Consider the following 18,028-nt stretch of genomic DNA (forward strand, 5'->3'; position numbering starts at 1 on the left):
CGGCGTGTGGGATATTCCCGGACCGGGGCACGAACCCGCGTCCCCTGCATCGGCAGGCGGACTCTCCACCACTGCGCCACCAGGGAAGCCCTCATCTTTTTCACAAGGAAACCAAGAACATCACCGGAAGGACTACAGCCTAGAAGAGTCAGGTCTTTCCCGAAGACCTGGGTCACAAACAGGCAGATGTGCTTGACTCCAGGCTTTCAACCTCCATCTCTTTCCTGGATAGATAGCACCTGTCACCTTTGCACCTGACTTCTACCATCTGCAGCCTTCTGTTGTGTGTAGATGACGTCCTGCCCCTTCTTTATTTTATTTATTTATTAAAAAAATTTTTTCTTGGCTGTGCCATGCAGCGTGTGGAATCCTAGTTCCCCAAGCAGAGATGGAACCCTGGTCCCTTGCAGTGGAAGCGTGGAGTCTTAACCACTGGACCACCAGGGACGTCTCCAGCCACTCCTTTAAAGGTCCCTTGAGCCTGAAAAGATCACATCCCGCTCTACCTTGGCAAAATGCAAAGAAATGGAACCTGAAAATTATAAGTGCGTACATACATTTTTAATTAAAAAAATATCAGTGTCAGTAGCTTTGCAATTGCCTCAAGAATCATAGCTCTCTTGCCCCCTCCACTGCAGCCCCTGAGATCTCTCAAAGGAACAGATACCCCAAGGCTGGGGGCTGGGCCAGTTGCTTCTATATCCATAGCATCAGAGATGGGTCATTCTTGGCCATCCTGGCAGAGCTGTTCTCTTGCCCTTGTAAATGACCATGTGGGCTGCGACCTATGCTGTGAGAGGGCCTGAGCGTCAGGTGCTCTGCCGACCTCTCCAATGGACATGTTCGCCAAGGTGCCCACCTGATCCCCAGAGACCCTCTTCACAAGACAGCAGTCCCGCACAAAGCACCACCCGCAGAAGATGGAGACACAGCCCAAATTAATGCGCTACACTTGCCCTGAAGTGCAAGATTCCCTGTTAATTTTTCATGCTTGACTTTTGAAGTTTCCACTATGAAATATTCCTTTTAATGGTTCTGTTTCTAATTCTGCTGTGTCTCCTTGTTTCAATGGCATCTTCACCTATCAACGCTCTCATTCTGTTGCCATAGTACAGCCTCGGCTTGGGGTTTCTGCTGAGTCCTTGGGGAATTAGAGGGCTGATCTTGACATACCTTCATTGCTGGTCTCTCCCTCACTAGAGCACAGCCCTGATTTTCCGAGGGTTGGCACCGGACAGAGATTTTTCCGGTGGGGAGGGCTGGCTGCACTAATGACCCCTCCTGTGCCTCATGCTTCACACCACTCGCCTCGAGGTGCTCATTCTGTAATCACCATTGAAGCCACCTTACTGCCCCCAGGCCTTTCTCGTTTCCTCTTTAAAGCTCTAAGCATGGAAAATAAAATCTTTCCCTTGGTTCACTTTTGGTATTTCGAGAAACCCAGGGGGAGAAGAGAAGGGAACAAATGTGGCACAGGACATAGAAAATCAGCCCTGCTTACCAAGTACCCGTGTCTGAGCCTGCCCGAGCTAACTCGCTCCTGGGACTCAGAGGCATCCTCTTTCCCCATCTCGGTGGAAGAACTGCGCTCTTGTCCCCAAAGGCCAATAGCACTGCTGTCACTTTCTTCCAACTTCCTCCTCCTGGCGCCCAGCCTGTCTCTCTGATAAGGGGACCGTCTCCCTTGCATGGGAATTACTCTCTGGACAACTGACTCCTTCAAGGTCAGGGCTGAGAGAAGGATTCTAGCCGTGCTGCCCACCTCTAGAGATTGCCTCCAGGAATTGTATTATCCTGGGAAAACGGTTCCCACAGGATAACTGATCTCCCCACCCCCCCAACTCTGCGTAAGAGTGACATCCCCTTCAATCTTGCAGGCCCAACAAAATCAAGCTTGAACACAAAAAGTGTGGTGTACATGCAACTAGAATTACACCCCCTTCTCCCTTCCAAAATAGAATACAGCTGCAATAAAATAATTTGGGACGGAGAGGCTATTGAAAAACAGTTTATGAAACCCCCCCAAAAGCCCAGCCACTATCAACTAAGAATAAGCAGGCTACCTGCTCACAGGGAAATCAGCCAAGTGTGATGAGTGGAGGGAGGTCCCAGGTCCGGTAAGAGTGACGCCTAGATTAGTAAGGTCATCGCAAGGGTGAGTTGGTAGGGAGAACGTTGATGGATTGGGCTGCTATATGGGAGGTGGCTTGTGTATGGAACCAAAGGATGCAAGGAGAAGGGTATTTAATCCAACTCCTTCATTTTATAAATGAGGAAAACCGAAACTGCAGTTTAAGGAAGAGGAGAGGCACACAAGGGCAGAGAGGGGGGCTCCGCACACTGGGTCCAGCGTTCCTTTTCATCACATCATGATCGGGCTCCCACACCCCACCCTGCAGCCCCGCTCACTGTTCACGAACCGCTTGAATAAGCTTTACGGCCCATGTGACCCTTCACCTTGCACACTTTCATAGCCTCCCCTCCTGCTGTCTAATGGTTTTCAAAATCATAGTGCAGTAAAAAAAAATCCCTCCACTTCCTTTGTTGAAAAAGGAAGGAACTGAAGTCATTAATGGTTCTGATGAAATTAGGAAATTCATACTCTCCCAGCCCCAAAGAGAATATGTTAAAAGTTTTAACAGCTTAAAAGTCTCTCTCAACTTCTCTCTGTGTTCACCGATAGCTGCAGCCCGGCCTCCTTTGCATCTCCGTGGCACGCTGGCAGGTGTCATAGCCCTCATGGCATGACGTGGTTTACCCCCTAGACTCTCTCCTCCAAGGCCAGGAGCCCCTTCCTTCCTGTTTGTGTCTGCCTCTCCCCTGAGTCCACACCACAGTGAATACAAAGTGGGTGCAGGGAGTCAGAGATGGACCGAGGATGGCTGGAACGCCTGCCCTGCACGCACAGAACTGGCTACCTAGTCTGCAGGGCCTAGGGCAAACATTTCTCACAGGCAGGATGGCGGCAGGAGGCGTGACCACGTTTGAGGCAATGCTCGGAGCCCCCAGGTGCCTGCTCCATGGTCCTATGGGACCTCACTTAGAAAACCCACAGTCAAAAATAAAATTCTTCTGAATTTCAAGATGGTAACCACAGAGCGTTACACCTTGAGTTTGAGGTCCCCTCTCTGAGCGCCAGACTCTGTGTGATGCCCCGGCTTGCAGGAACTAAGACAGTTCGTCCTGGTGAAATTGTTTGAAAGTAAGGGCGGAAAGTTATCATTGGTCAAAAGGGATGTGCAAAGCCCACAGGGTGCTGTGAGGAAGGGTGCAGCGTGCAGGGCCATGGACGGGAGCTGTGACTTTAGTGCAACCCGGCAGGGAGGGCCCGGGGTTGTGGACAATGAGAAAGGCTCCTGAGACCGCCTTCCTTGCTCCCCTGGGCAGGGGGGGATTGGGGGAGAGGTCAGGATCGTCAGAGAGGAAGGCTTCATCACTGACATTGCAAAGAATCGCCAAAGCACAGTGATCAGATTGTACAAAGCAGACTGACTTGTAGTTGATTTATTATTGTTTTTCAATTCTCTACAGAGAATTGTAGAGGTTGGACTGTTCCTACCGTCCCATCTACCTGTGGGAGCCCCAAGGCAAACCCCAGTACCCCCTCGGGTCCCAAGCACACAAACTCAGCACAGAGACATCAGGCCAGCACTGCTGGTGGTACGGTGGGACGAATGACCAAAATGAATTATATAAAAATTCCCAGGGCTCCCCTGGTGGCGCAGTGGTTGGGAGTCCGCCTGCCGATGCAGGGGACGGGGGTTCGTGCCCCGGTCCAGGAAGATCCCACATGCCGCGGAGCGGCTGGGCCCGCGAGCCATGGCTGCTGAGCCTGCGTGTCCGGAGCCTGTGCTCCGCAGCGGGAGAGGCCGCAACAGTGAGAGGCCCGCGTACCGCAAAAAAAAAAAAAAAAAAAATCCCAAATGCCCCTTAGCATGGGTCCTACCCATTTCTGGATCTGGATGGTTGCTTACCATCAAGTCCAAAAACTCGTCATGATACTTTGGAATAAGTCCTGGGAGTAAATCATCTGCAGGCTGGTAAGTGTTTCTAGATATCTGCAAGGCTGCGTTAAAACCCAGCAGGCTTCCTGCAGACTCCACTTTGATAATCTGCTTTCAGGTTTTCAGAGCAAGCCCAAGAATGTCGCTAATAAAATTCGCCCAAACACAGATGTTGAAGTCGAAAGGGGCCATAGGGAACCACCTCATTTTTACCATTAAGGGCACTGAGACCCGGAGCAGTGTAAAGCGAGCTGTGTGGGGTCTGACTGCTACACAGAGAGGGACAGGGGACCCTTGATGATTAAGTGTAACAGAGATCGCATGGCCGGTGCATAATCAAGGTCATTGTCAGGGGTGAAAAGTGACATCATTATGAAAGCACTTAGCACCGTGCCTGGCACATAGTGATCCACTGGACAGGTTAGATGAACATGAACCTCAGTTATCTGTGGCAGCAGAAGACACCGCATGCCTGCCCTCCGTGCACACACACCAGGTAGCAGAGGACTAATTCCCTGGAGTGGGGAGTGGAAGAGGAAAGGCAGTACCAGGAAGGCGCATCAGTGAATGTTTCAATTTAGAGAGACTTCTATGCTCCTTGCTAGTGGTGACTGCAGTTTATAGAGACCCCCGTTTAAGCAATGATCCTACTGAGTTAGCATTGTCTGAATGGCTCCTCCTGCATGACGAGGCCACGTCTTTCTCATCCCCCCGACTCTGACGTCCGGCATAGGGCTGCACTGTTGTCGAGTCTCCAGGTCCATTTACTGAATGAGCACCTACTACAAGCAAGACCTACCAAGACACAGCTTCCTGGCCTCGGATTCTGTTTGGGTTTCTGCCAAGCCTGGTTTGGAAGCCAATCAACTCTGCCTCTTCTCCCAAAGAAAATACAGGCCTGGCTCTGAAGCAGGCCAGGGTCCCCAGGCTCTTCTCAGCTATAATTGGAAAAAGACCTGTTAAAGACCTCCGTTGGACCCCTTCCTGCACTCTCCCCAGTGCCCGTTTTCCCCGCTCAGAGTTTTCCAAGATCATGACCAGCTTGCAGATGCTATTTTGCTCGCTTAGAAATGCTTTCCCACATATGGTGCTTTCCCAGTCCCTGGAGCAACATTCCTACAAGGTTTCACCATCCCTCAAAATACTCAAAAGAGAGCAATTTCTGATTCCTCCTTTTTGGCTCAGTGTACAATACACACAGAGGGTTTGGGGTCTGGGAGCAGCAGCTGAAATGGAAGAGAAGCCGGTGAGGACGGTGGTACAGGGTCTGAGGCCACAGCAACCAGGGTCTGTCCTGCCGCACGCGGGAGACGGGGGCCATCACCGCCGAGTTCCAAGTCACCTCTCTAGGACTAACTCCCTGGCACGTGCGAGCCACCGCCTGGCCATGAACCCCCAGCCCTTGCTTGTTGCACGTGTACCGAGTGAATTTTGTAGCCTGGGCAGAGTGGGGTCACCAAGCACAAAAATGTTCTTGCCGGGAAATGACATACATTGCATCTTTCGTCTTGGTAACAACCCCTCGGAGGTAGGTAGTTACATTTCCCATTTCAGATGGGGAAACCAAGGCATGGGGAGGTTTAATAATTAGCTAACAAGCAGCAGAGCCCAGATTGGATGGCCGTCTGCCTCTGGAGCCGATGCCCTGTGCTGTCTCTCTGTCCAGGCTCTCACACAGTCCAGGGGAAACTCAGGTTCCAAGCCTGGAGCCAGGACAGCTCAACCCAGCAGGCTGAGCATCCCCCCAAGAAGCCTCTAGGCACCTCTCAGCAGTTTCCAGGGGCTTGAGGCCACCACTCCTGTTTCCTCCTCTCAGATTCCACATGAAAGGAAACACAATTCAGTTTCCTCCCATCCTTCCTGGGCCTGATGCCCTCCAAGGTCAGGCCCCTGCAGGTGCCTGTCCCACGCATTGCTTCATACAGAGCACAGAATGTACCACCTCAGACCCTGGGTTTGGCCTCAGCGCTGGAAATGGGGTGAATAGCACAGAAGGAAGGCATAAAGGCTCGTTCTAGCTTTCCTAGGGGAGGAGGTGTGAGAGCAAAGGTGGAAACACTTTTTAATTTGCCAAGTGTTTAATATGCAAATTCTAGAGATTTCATTATGTCCAGGTCAGCCACATCCGCCGGAGGCAAGTGCACTTTCTGGCAAGTGCACTCCAGGACACTGGCCAGTTGTAGCCATAAGGACCTAATTCTTTGGAGAATTTCTGCAGCGATGACCTGGTCTCTGATGAATGCTAAGATGTCCAAAGACATCTTATCCTGCCAGATAACCCTAGTATCTTGTTCAGGGAGTGGAAAGAGAGAGAAGTGGGGAGGCGATAGATTTAAAGCAGAATGACCAAAAGGAAAGGAATGTGGTGGAAACATTAAACCAAGGCCGTATAAAAGGACTGGCCAGGCTTGTTCTCCTGTCTTAATCGCAAAATTAATTCAAATTGGCTTTGTTCTGAATATGGGTCCTGAGGCCTCAAAATGAGTCAGTTGGGGCCACATGAGGATGTTCCGACCCCTGACAAGGCTGGGGGCTGGGAGAGACAGGTCCCGGTGGAGCCTCCGCTGGGGACTGCTCTGGTTTTGGTTAATCTCTTTAATAATGATCCGGAAGCAGGAGAGAGGAAAAAGTGGCAGGTTAATTGAAACGCACAGATGACGCTTGAAGGGAAGGCGCTACAAACACCGATGGGGACAAATCAATTATTGCCCAGCCCCCGTGTGGGCGGGCAGCCTGGAGGAAGCAGGGTGAGATTAGACTGGAAACACGTAGGTTAACTCACTGGTGCATCCAAAACCAACAAGGGAGGACAACGCTTGTGAAAGGATGGAGGGAAGGAGCGACTTGGGGTGTCTGGAAGGAGCGGATTAGAAATGAACTCACGAGAACTGGGCTGTGTGGGTGTTCATGGCGCCCTTCCCCCGACGGCCCTGCATGCATCCCTCAAGCACACCTCACTCACTCTTATTGCACCTCTGAGGGTGGCCACTCTTCCCTGTCTTAGGGAGAACAAGAACACATACACTGAGCTTTAGAGAGGGTAAGAAATCGAGCGGAGATCAGAGAACTAGTCAACGACTGTCATCAAAGATGCCGGTGAGCATGGTCTAAATTCCCCCCAACCAAAAAGCATCACCTCTCTGCTGTATTTGGTGAGACCTCATCCGAGACCCCTGATCCCTGGGCAGGTCTGCATCACATAGAGTCCATACAGGTGACAGCGGAGGCAGGGAGATGGATTCCTTCCCTGTTCTCTAAAAGCCCCTCATTCTGCATAGTTCCTCTTAGTGAAACTTAACTCAGGGTTCTGAAACCGACTGACACAGACAACGCTTGGCCCAAGATCTGAAATAGGACAAGGTCCTAGGTTTTCAGGGGATGCTGGCTTCCCAGTGGAAACAAGACAACCTCTCAACAAGGAAGGTGTGTTCTAGGATGAAACAAAATGAAATAGAGACCTCAGAAGGGTGACTCACCTCCCTCAGAAAGGAACTGCTGAAACTGGCTCCTCTTGGAGGCCAGAAAATGAAGACAAGAGACCCCTGAAATGACAAGGAGCCGGTCTCCCAAAAGCAAGCTAAACACCCTGAGCTGGAAGTAAAAAGCTGGGAGTTTCTTTTTCACAGCTGTTGGAAGAGGAATTTTACATTGTTCAAAGCATCCACTCATCGGGCCCCAAGGTAGTGAGAGACAGAAGGTATGGCACATGTCAAAACAATATGCACCACAGCTCTGAGAAGAAGGTAGTGCAGTTGTTCCCCAGGCCAGGGAACCCTCTGGCTTGGCCCCATCTTGGCAGAGAGATCTGAAAGGAGCTTGGTATGCCGACACAAGCCCCAGGAAACCCAGATTTACTTCATCCTTTACATTACTATCAACTCTCATTTCATGGCCAGAGGGCAGACAAGGAGGAATCTGCAGAGAAAATCTGAGTCAATCCAGCTACTGGCCATAACTGTGTTTATCTAGTAAATTCCGTTTTCTTTGTCCTGGGCACTGATGCTCATTCACCACTGTGCTTGAAGATGTACATATATGGGTTTGTGGTGGGCTTGTGTGTGCGTGCGTGCACGCACACACACACCTCACACACACACACTGTAGCCTCCCCAAATGAGGATGGGTTACAGTCGAGTTATTTCCAAATTGTTATATCATTTAATATTCTGAGACGTCTTGGTTTTGGTTTCATTTTCTGCATCTGGGTTAACTCCATTTTTCCAAGTGTGGAAACACACATGGGAAGGTTGCTTCCATTACACAGACAGTTGCGGGTACGGCTGGCGTTCAACTCTTAGCGTCAGAGAATAACCTCCCCAAGCAAATGAAACTTTTTGTCATAGATGTACTCCTTGTGTTTGAGTTGGGTTGATGGGTCAAGCATATGTATTACCTGTAAAGTGCTACCCAGCTGTAAGCTAATTGTATCAGAAGGCTGCTGACCTTCCATCTTTAATAATTATAATGAATTATGATGAGGATGATCAATTACCTACTTTGTCTACCCAGCCAAGGATGGCTCTCAAAATGGCAGAATAAGGAAGCTGGCTTTATCTTGAGAGCTGGGAGCGAAGGGAAATCCCAAATCAGGACTCCCATTCACTCTCCAGATGCCTCTTCCAAACCAAGACCATAGCTGGCTTGGCAACGCTCAGACCTGTGACTGCACCCGCCAGGGCAGCGGCAGCAAGGCCGGGGTCAACCCAAACCACCCTGGTTTGGCCTAACGAGGACTTGGCCACAGTGAGTGTGGTCAGATGGCAGCCTTTCTCCTCCAGGCTTGGCGATGGGGCCTGTGTCTCCCGCTCACGCTTCCCCCAGCCCACAGCCAGCCTCCTTCCACGAGGATGAGGGACTGGCAGATGGTCCATGGCTGCCTTTGGTCTGGACACCCTCTCCAGGAAACCACGCTGTCTGGGGACTCGGAGGGTCAAAGCCTCCTTCCACGGCTCACCCAGCCACCGTCCTTCACCTGAATCCCCTGCCACACCAGGAAAGCAAGGCAGGAGAGGCATCTGCACAGGAGATTTCCTGAGCCTCTTTGCGCCCCCTTGCAAAGGGAGGCTGGAATGGACACACAGGAAGAAAATCCATCTTCCACCCGAACCCAAGTGTGTGGAAGGCACTTCATAAACATTATGATCCAATCCCAAACCATCTACTGACTCTCGCTCTGGGCAGCTGGGCAAGTCTAGAAACCAACCCAGAGTTTGTCCTCCGAATTTTGGCACCAACACTGTGGACCCAAAGCTGTCATTCATCACAGACACAGTCATCATAACTGCTTGTAATAACAGCTAGTATTTACTGAGCCGCACCATATGCTGAGGACTTCTCCAGACTTTACATAGATTGTCTCAATTAATCTTCATGGATATGATGATCATGCCCACTTGTCAGCCCAGGAAACTGAGGCTCAGAGGGATTAAGTTATTTTGTCCGAGATCACACATCATTTGAGAGGTGGAGCCAGGATGCAGACCCCCGTGTGGCCCCCAGGCTTTACTTTTAGCCAGTACTGCAGACCACCTCCCAACTCGTTCCAGAGAGTTGAAGGCACCTGCCATTTGCTTGCAGGGAGTGAGGCACCAAGCCCCACATCGATACATTAATGCTTCTTTCCTTGTTCTGAGAAAGAGATCTCCAAGACAGGTGCTCTGAAGTGCAAAGGGAACGTTTCACCGTCCAAGGCTGGGCATCGCCAATTCACAGTGGCTGAGAAGCACATCTATGCAACATGGGGCTGACGGGCTCACTTATCTATGCCTTAGTTTCCCCAAACGTCACACATTCCTTTCCTCTGTCCTTATTGGATGGTGAAGAAGACCAAGAACCCTGGGATCCTTTTTGAAATTTGTTGCAATTTTGAAGGCGAGACAGATTTCTGATTATTTGGTTTTCATAGACTTTTAGCGTACTGACAAGGAGAAATAAAATAATGCGGGCTCTCGGCATGTCTCCCACTCTGATTTATGAATGAAAAGCATCTCTGCCACTGATCAGCTTTGTGGCTACGGGAGAATCACTGCTCATCCTGGGGTCTCAGTTCCTAACGGGCTTTCTCCATAGGGCTGTGCTGGTATGTTGGGCAGGAGAGTTAGTCCTTCCTTATTCAGTTTTGTCTCCCACACATGAAGCTCTGCCCCCAACCTACTAAATGTCAATCATGTCCCCAGTCATGGTGACGACCAAAAAAAGGCACTCACACTTTTCCAAATACCATCTGGGGAGGCCTTATCCCTCCTGGTTAAGAATCACATAACATAATGCTGGTGGACTAAAGTGGTTCTCAGCCGTTTTTGACCCTTTTTAGAATGTGATAAAAACTAAAGAAAGTTTCCCCTAAAAAAATGCATGTGCGCATATCGGAAACAGTTTGCAAAAAAATTCGAGGCGGTTCACCAGCTCCCCAGAGCCTCACCCAGAGACCCATAGATCCTAGGTGAAGAACTCTTGAACTAAACAGTTTTTCACAGCTTCTTTCCAGCTTTAATATCCTGTGCTTCTGTGCCCCTCTGCTAACCCTGGGCCATTTCTTCACCAGACAGATGATCCTCGATACTGGTCCCGTTTTCTGGTCCTTCCTACTTTTCTGTGTCCTTTTTTTTTTTTTCTGCGGTATGCGGGCCTCTCACTGTTGTGGCCTCTCCCATTTGCGGAGCACAGGCTCTGGACGCGCAGGCTCAGCGGCCATGGCTCACGGGCCCAGCCTCTCCGCGGCACGTGGGATCTTCCCGGACCAGGGCACGAACCCGCGTCCCCTGCATCGGCAGGCGGACTCTCAACCACTGCGCCACCAGGGAAGCCCTTCTGTGTCCTTTTGAAGCTACAGAGCCAGGCACTGGCATCCTCATCTACTAGAATTCTCATACAATGGGAAGGTTACAGCAGGAAAGTTGCCTGCCCCAAATGCAACAATCAGTTAATGGAAGAGCCAGAACCAGAAGCCAGCTCTCCAGAGGCGCAGAGCTGTGCTGCCCATCTGGAACCAACACAGAACCATAAATATAAGGACACCCAGAGGGAAACCTGCCCACAAGGTTGCAGAAGGGCTTCTCCGGGAGGTGCAGCGGAATCAGGACCGGCATGGCATGTGGAACGCTATACTGTGAGAGGGCTGGAGCCCTCGCAGCCTGACTCGGCTCAAAAGGTAGCCCATGAGGCAGAACCCTTCCCTTCCTTTTACAAATATTTGTGTGGCATCAGCACCATTGTCTAGTGACATCTGCACTCCTCAAGAGTTTTGGAATGTCATGCCTTTTCTCTTCCATCTCTGGTCCTGCCACCACTCTGGATGATTTCACCTCCAACCTGATGGCTTTTCCATCCCTTCGGTTTCCCTGTTCCCCAGCGTGTACTCAAGACCAACGCTCTCCCTTGTCTTTGAAAACCTTGCTGTTTCCGAAGAGCTTCTCTGCGTTCCAGCTGACTGGCGTTATGAGTGAGAGCGCGGCTGCACACTGTCTCAGGAGAAGCTAGAGGAGGGAGGGGTGCAGGACAGTCACAGAACATGGCCCAGGGGGACATCCCGGAAGCCTGAGAGAGGAGGATTAAGCACCAATAGAGGCTCTCTTTTATATCAGAGGGCAAAAGGGGATAAGTTCATTGCTCTGGAAGAGACTGTAGCCAGAAGATACATTGGGATCAAATACTGTGCACAAGCAGGTTGCTAGTTTAAAACATGCTGATTTCTGACACTCCTCCCACCTAGTGGTAGGTCCATGTGCCCTTCTCTTGTAGGTGGGTGGCCTGTGCCCATTTTGATCAATACAGTATAGAGGAAGTAACATTATGTGACTTCCAAGGCTAGGCTGTAAGCAGCCGTGTGGCTTCTGCCTGCTCTTGGGGCTCCGAGCTGCCATGGGAGGCACTGACATTCAAGGCCACCATGTTGGAGACACCCCTCACCATGGCCTTCCAGCCAGTGCTGCCAAGGCACTCGTCTTGCGGGTGAACTGGCCTGGGTGACCCATGCCAGCCCATCAGTCAACTGAAAACCACCAAGGACCTCTGTCAAGGCCACCTGACACAGAAGAATCTCCCAACCCAGCTCGACTCGATTCGCGGAGCCACAACATTATGAGAAATGAGAAAACAGTGGGGTTTTTTTAGGATCCTCCCGGACCGGGGCACGAACCTGTGTCCCCTGCATCGGCAGGCAGACTCTCAGCCACTGCGCCACCAGGGAAGCCCTGACAAGGCTTTCTTGAACAGGGTTTCAGCTGAGTCCAAGGCCCCTGCATGGTGGCTTTTGCCCCAGCTAGGGAAAAATGGGGGAGGAGAGACTGTCCCCCAAAATCACCACGACTGCCGCCCAGAGGGTGTCTGCATCCAGATCCACCCGTGTTAGGAGCCACTCCACCCCGCCAGCTCTGCCCATGTAAGGAGGGAGGCACATGGCCCCAGTGGCCCTCTCGGGCCCCCAGGAATTGGAAACATGTAAGGACAAGCTGGGGGGAAGCCCGGGAGATAGAAAGCGAAGCTCTGGGTCAAGTTTGCATTCCTCATTATTCCCCCAACCCTCTTCTCAAATTCCTTTTGTTTAGAAACCTCCTTGGGTTTCTGAAGGCTGTCCCCTCCCCCATCCCACCCCTGGAAAAGTCTAGGAGCTCCTCCAGCCTGTAACCCTTCCGGATAACATGTTCCATATGTCGGTCACTCTCTGCATGAGATGTGAGCACTCCCTTTCTTGGTCACCTCCTCTGTGGTCTCCCCACAATCCTCTCCCTAGAACAAGAGGTAGCGAGGGTTTCCAGCAGGTTGGAGCCCGCTGAACCTGGGGATTCCTGCAGCTTTGCCTCCAAGTGCCTGGAGCGTGCCTGCCTTGGCCCCAGCCTGCCCACCACCACCGACAGCTGCACCAGACCCTCCTTTAAGCTCTGGGGCCAACTGAGCAGCGCTGACCCAGCTTGCCACGTTACTTGGTGAGAGCGCGCTTCTGCAGCAAAGCACACAGCCCTCTATTGTTTTCCTTTCCCACCCAGCTCCCCGCCTTCCTGTGGCTACCCACCGTGGTAAATAAAGGCTGAGGATTTTTCCAACACAACTTCCAACGCTTTTTGGGGGGGATGTGAGCACACCTTCCATACCTCCGCCCCTGACCTCTACCCCACACTCCCCGCCCCCTCTGATGCATCTTTTGGTGATTGAGTTTGACTCTCGAAAAATGCAATGCATGGCTTCACACTGGTTCTGGTGGATTCCCCAAAAGACAGAAGAAGGTGGGTCTTCACCCCTCTGGAGGGGTTGAGTTGGAAAGGCTGAAGATGACCTCAAATAAGCACCAGGGAGCCGGAGAACTGTGTGGAGCTTCTCTTCCTCAAAAGCACAATTGTACTTAAAGGTCCCAGGCCCCCATGGGTGTCCTGGAGAGCAAGCAGAGGCAACCCTTTAATCTAACAAACACAGCCAGGAGAAGTGGGCAAAGCATCCAACAAGAGGCCCGAAGCTTTCACAGACACAGGGCGCGGGCAGAAAACATCTGGGGACATGACAGAACCCCCTGATCTCTTAAAGGAAGGAAGGATGCTACACTAAGCACCTACTATATGCCAAGGACTGCAACTTAAAACTTACATCCTACTGTCTTTAGCTTTTTGGGTGGACATGAAGTTAGGAAAATTATAAAGAGAGGGTATTGCTATTTTAAAGCTGAGAAATTTAGGGCATAGCGTAAGTGAGTGATGGGCTCAAAGCTGTCACAGCCAGAACCAGAACCATGCTTCCTGACTCCTGATCCAGCACTCTTCCTAAAAGATAACCTCTCTATTCTCAAAGCCCTGAAGGGCTTCCCTGGTGGCGCAGTGGTTGGGAGTCCGCCTGCCGATGCAGGGGACACAGGTTCGTGCCCCGGTCCAGGAAGATCCCACATGCCGCGGAGCGGCTGGGCCCGTGAGCCGTGGCCGCTAAGCCTGCGCGTCCGGAGCCTGTGCTCCGCAACGGGAGAGGCCACAACAGTGAGAGGCCCGCGTACCGCAAAAAAAAAAAAAAAAAAAAAAAAAAGCCCTGAAGAATCCAGAGGACAGACCATATGCCTGGGATCGCCCAGGACGTAGAGACCCCCCAGCTCTCTGTGAATTTTGGGAGAGTCCCTACAGCTACAAAATGCAGACTGCACTTTTCTCTAGGCCCACTGCCTCTTTGATGCACCAATGTATACAAAGTGGATCATTTCCAAAGGTGGGCCACCTCTGGCTGTGTAGGGAGATGGGTGGGGCCAGTCCTTGGCTCAAGTCCTGCACCTACTTCTTTCTAAGCCTCCCCCGTCCCCCCTCCCCCATTCCTGGCTCTGTTCCGTCTGAAGATTTATTGTATTCTGGAGATCAAACAACCGGTTAAGCAAAAGCCTGTGTTAAAAACAATCTTTCTCAACAATACCTGTTTTAAGAAAATGACAACAATCGTGAAGGAGAATGTGTTTGATGATGGGCATGAGACTAATGAGACTACTGAACTAATATAATTGCGGGATCTCACTTCAGAAGCTTCAATTACGCTTGATGGGCTTTGGCAAGGAACCCTGCAATTTGGTGCTAATGAATGCATTAACTAGAGGGTAAGTTGGAACCCAAGAATGTGCAGGAATGTGTCCTGACACTGTGCTGGGCACGCAGTAGGAGGGCCACCGAGGACCTGATGAGCTGAAGTGGAAAAGGGTTGGAGACCTTAGGACAGGCAGTCATTTCTAGCCAACAGATCAGCTCTTCTGCCTCTGGACCAATTTGCAGAGTTTGAGCCGTCTACTTCAGGGAGATCTATTTTGGTTTACTAGAAAGAAGGCTCTGGTGAGTTTCCAGGCATGCCGTCGAAATGGCCAGATTCACTGGATTTAATAGAGAGGACTGCAAAACAGTTCTTTCCAGACCTGAGGCTCTGTGATTCTATGTAAAGGCAAAACGCTCCACCATGGGGACGTTGATGGGGCCATAGCGATGTGTGGGAACAGTCAATGACCTCCACCCTGAAGTGGATGAGTCACATGGTGGAGAGGAGGGGATGGCTGCAGACTGTAGTCAAACTGAAGGGTCTGGAAATATACTGGCATTGATTCAGAATGTGCAACTTTTGATCCTATAACATTTTACGTTTTAATTCCCCTTGGTGATGTTAATAACGCAGTTGGCTAGTGCCACACTGACAGAATTTATGAAGCAAAACTCATCCAAGAAAAGGAAGGAATGACCTCAGTTTATGCCCTACTTATGCCTCTGAAAATGTTGAGTGCAAGTCATTTCTGTGAATTGATTTGTGTTTCAAAGATACTAGGAGGGTTTGCAACAAAAAATCTTACTGTGAATTCCTATGGAAAGCAGTAAATAACCACTCTTCCATTAAAAAATATATATATCAGACTAGTTTTAGCTTAAAGCAAAGTACACCTTTAAATGTAGAGCAACTATGCTGTGAATGTATCACAATTCCACAATGAACACATGCGCTTTGACATTAAATTCTTCACCAAGAGAATAAGACTTAATCCTTTGATCCTTCGACCATCTGGGTGCCCTGGTAGCATGAATTATTCCTTTTTATGGCTTTTATTCTTCAGGAAACTAGAAACTGGAAAGAAGGAAAGAGGCAGGAGAGTTTTCTGCGGGCAGTTCCCAGTTTTTCCACTCCCGTGTCCTAAACAATGTCAACCTAAGTGCCCATAAAAAATGACACGTCTGTCTTCTTCTCGAAGATCCCAATAAGGAAAGGAACAGAAGGAAGAGAAAGCAAGCAGAAATCAAACATTCTGTACATAGCGAAGGCTCAAGAATAATTATGATATCAATAATGATGAGAGCATTTGCTCCTGCCTGGAACTTCGCTAAGATTGAATTCTGCAACAACCCTCTGAGGCAGGTCCCACAGTCGACAGTCACTTATCTGGAACCCTGTGTATTACCGTACATTACCTAACACTCTCCATGGGTCTGGAGCAGCCCCCGTGATTACACAAGGTAATATTTCTATTGCAAGATTATAAATACTCACTTAAGAGAGAGAAAGATTATGCCAATTCAGGTCATATTTTGCAGCCAAATAAATCTGCTGAAACTTTAAGAAGGGACTCTGGGTTTTCAGAGCTTTGTGGGTTTTGGAATTGTAAAGAAGAGACTGCGGGAGTGCGTTATTCTCTCTACTCCGTAAATAAAGCAATAGGGCCCCAGAGAAAACAACTCGCCTCAGATCACACCACCGCTATACTAAAGCTGGGGTTCAAACCCAGGTGTGTCTGACACCAAAACTCATTTCTCAAACACCATATGCTATCTGGGTGATGCTTCCCATCTAAGAGATCAAGAGAATACAGAGGCCAAATTAACCCGTGGTTGCATACACCCTTTTTATGTTTAAAGAATTTTAAATAAATTTCTCTAGGGATTCGTCTTCCATGTTATAAAAGTAATAAGAGCATGTTGGAGAGCATTCTAAAAATACAAAAATACTTAAAGAAATCTATCAAGTCCCACAGTACCCAGCCTCTTCTAAACACGTGCAAAGTTTTTCTATGCATTACAAAGTTGAGATTGTTGAATACACATCCTTCTTTGACTGACTTACTTAATCTTATAATCTAAGCATTCTCCCATCATATTAAAATTGTACATAAAGAAAGTTTTGATGGCTACATAATTAATATTCCATCCCAGAAAGTGCCGTAATTTACTGGATTACACCCCCTTTGTAGGAAATGTATTATTTCCAATTCTCCATTCTCATAAATAATGCTGCAATAAACATCTTCCTGTGCAGAGGTGACTGTAGGTCTGAGTTGTTCCCATGGTCCTTTGCTTCAGCCCTTCTACCCCACCCCCCACCCTGGTCACATCTGCCCTGCACCTCCCCAGCCTCAGGTCAATCAAGCATGCATTTCTCTGGCTGATACTCGGGCTGTGGAGACGGGGAAGGGCGGCATGGGTACTGTTTGGTGCCAAGCAAATTTATGTTCTCAAGCTTGTCTCAGCCCTTGCTGTAGATCAATTTTTTGCTCTTCTTCCTACGTCAGGTCTTTCTTCTGTTCCTCACAACAGCTCTCTCAAAACCACATTTATCTCCTGAAGTCTCAGAGCACAGAAAGCTTACCTCCTACTTCAGAGAAAAAAAAAGAGAGGGTCCCCCAGGTAAGAACTCCTCACTCTGTACACACATCTCCTTGAATGCACACAGCTGAAGTGGCCAGATGCTTTATCACCCTAACCAGTAAACTTGTGAAAGTGAAAGGGGGTGCTATTGATCATTTGGTTGGGGTAATGGCTACACGGCAGGCCTGCCCTGGATCAACCAGGACTCCACACTCACACTGAGTCCAGCCATAATTTCCTCTGAGTGTCTGGGTTGTCCTGGTCACATTGTCTCTCCAATAGCATCTACAGTGACCCGCTGGCCCCACCGCCTCCCATTCACTCAGAAGCCTCCTTCCATCAGGGCCTCCATCCCAATCCTGTCTTCAACCTGCCCCTCTCTGAGGGTTTCCTTTCCTCAGTAGACACAGGCAGAACTCAGAGATTGCTTGTGCTGCGGGTTCAGTTCCAGACCCCTTGCAATAAAGCAAATACCATGATAAAGCAAGTCACATGATTCTTTTGCCTTCCCAGTACATATAAAATTTATGTTTACACTATACTGTAGCCCATGAAATACGCAGTAGCATTGTGTCTAAAAAAAATGAACGTGCTTTAATTAGAAAATACCTTCTTGCTAAAAAATGCTAAGCATCATCTGAGCCTTCAGCCAGTTGTAATCTTTTTGCAATCGTCAAATCAAAAATCACTGATCACAGATCTCCATCACAAATAATAATGAGAAAGTTTGAAACACTGCCAGAATTACCCACATGTGACACAGAGACATGAAGTGAACAAATGTGGATAGAAAAATGGCACCGATGGACTTGCTCAAGGCCAGGTTGCCACAAACCTTCAAATGTGAAAAAGGCAATGTCTGGGAAGTGCGATAAAGTGAAGCCCGATAAAACGAGGTGTGCCCATAATGTTCGCATGTTACCAACCCTAAACAAGGAAAAGAAAATAGTTCTC

At 49.6% G+C, this 18,028-nt stretch overlaps 1 protein-coding gene across 1 annotated transcript in view; it reads right to left on the bottom strand.

Annotated features, from left to right (window-relative positions):
• Positions 1-18,028, bottom strand: part of NTF3 (neurotrophin 3) — a 65,499-nt gene that overhangs the window by 1,553 nt on the left and 45,918 nt on the right. The window lies entirely within an intron of this gene.

This window comes from Lipotes vexillifer, unplaced genomic scaffold, assembly GCF_000442215.2.
Source record: "Lipotes vexillifer unplaced genomic scaffold, Lipotes_vexillifer_v1.1 scaffold395, whole genome shotgun sequence".
NCBI lineage: Eukaryota > Metazoa > Chordata > Mammalia > Artiodactyla > Lipotidae > Lipotes > Lipotes vexillifer.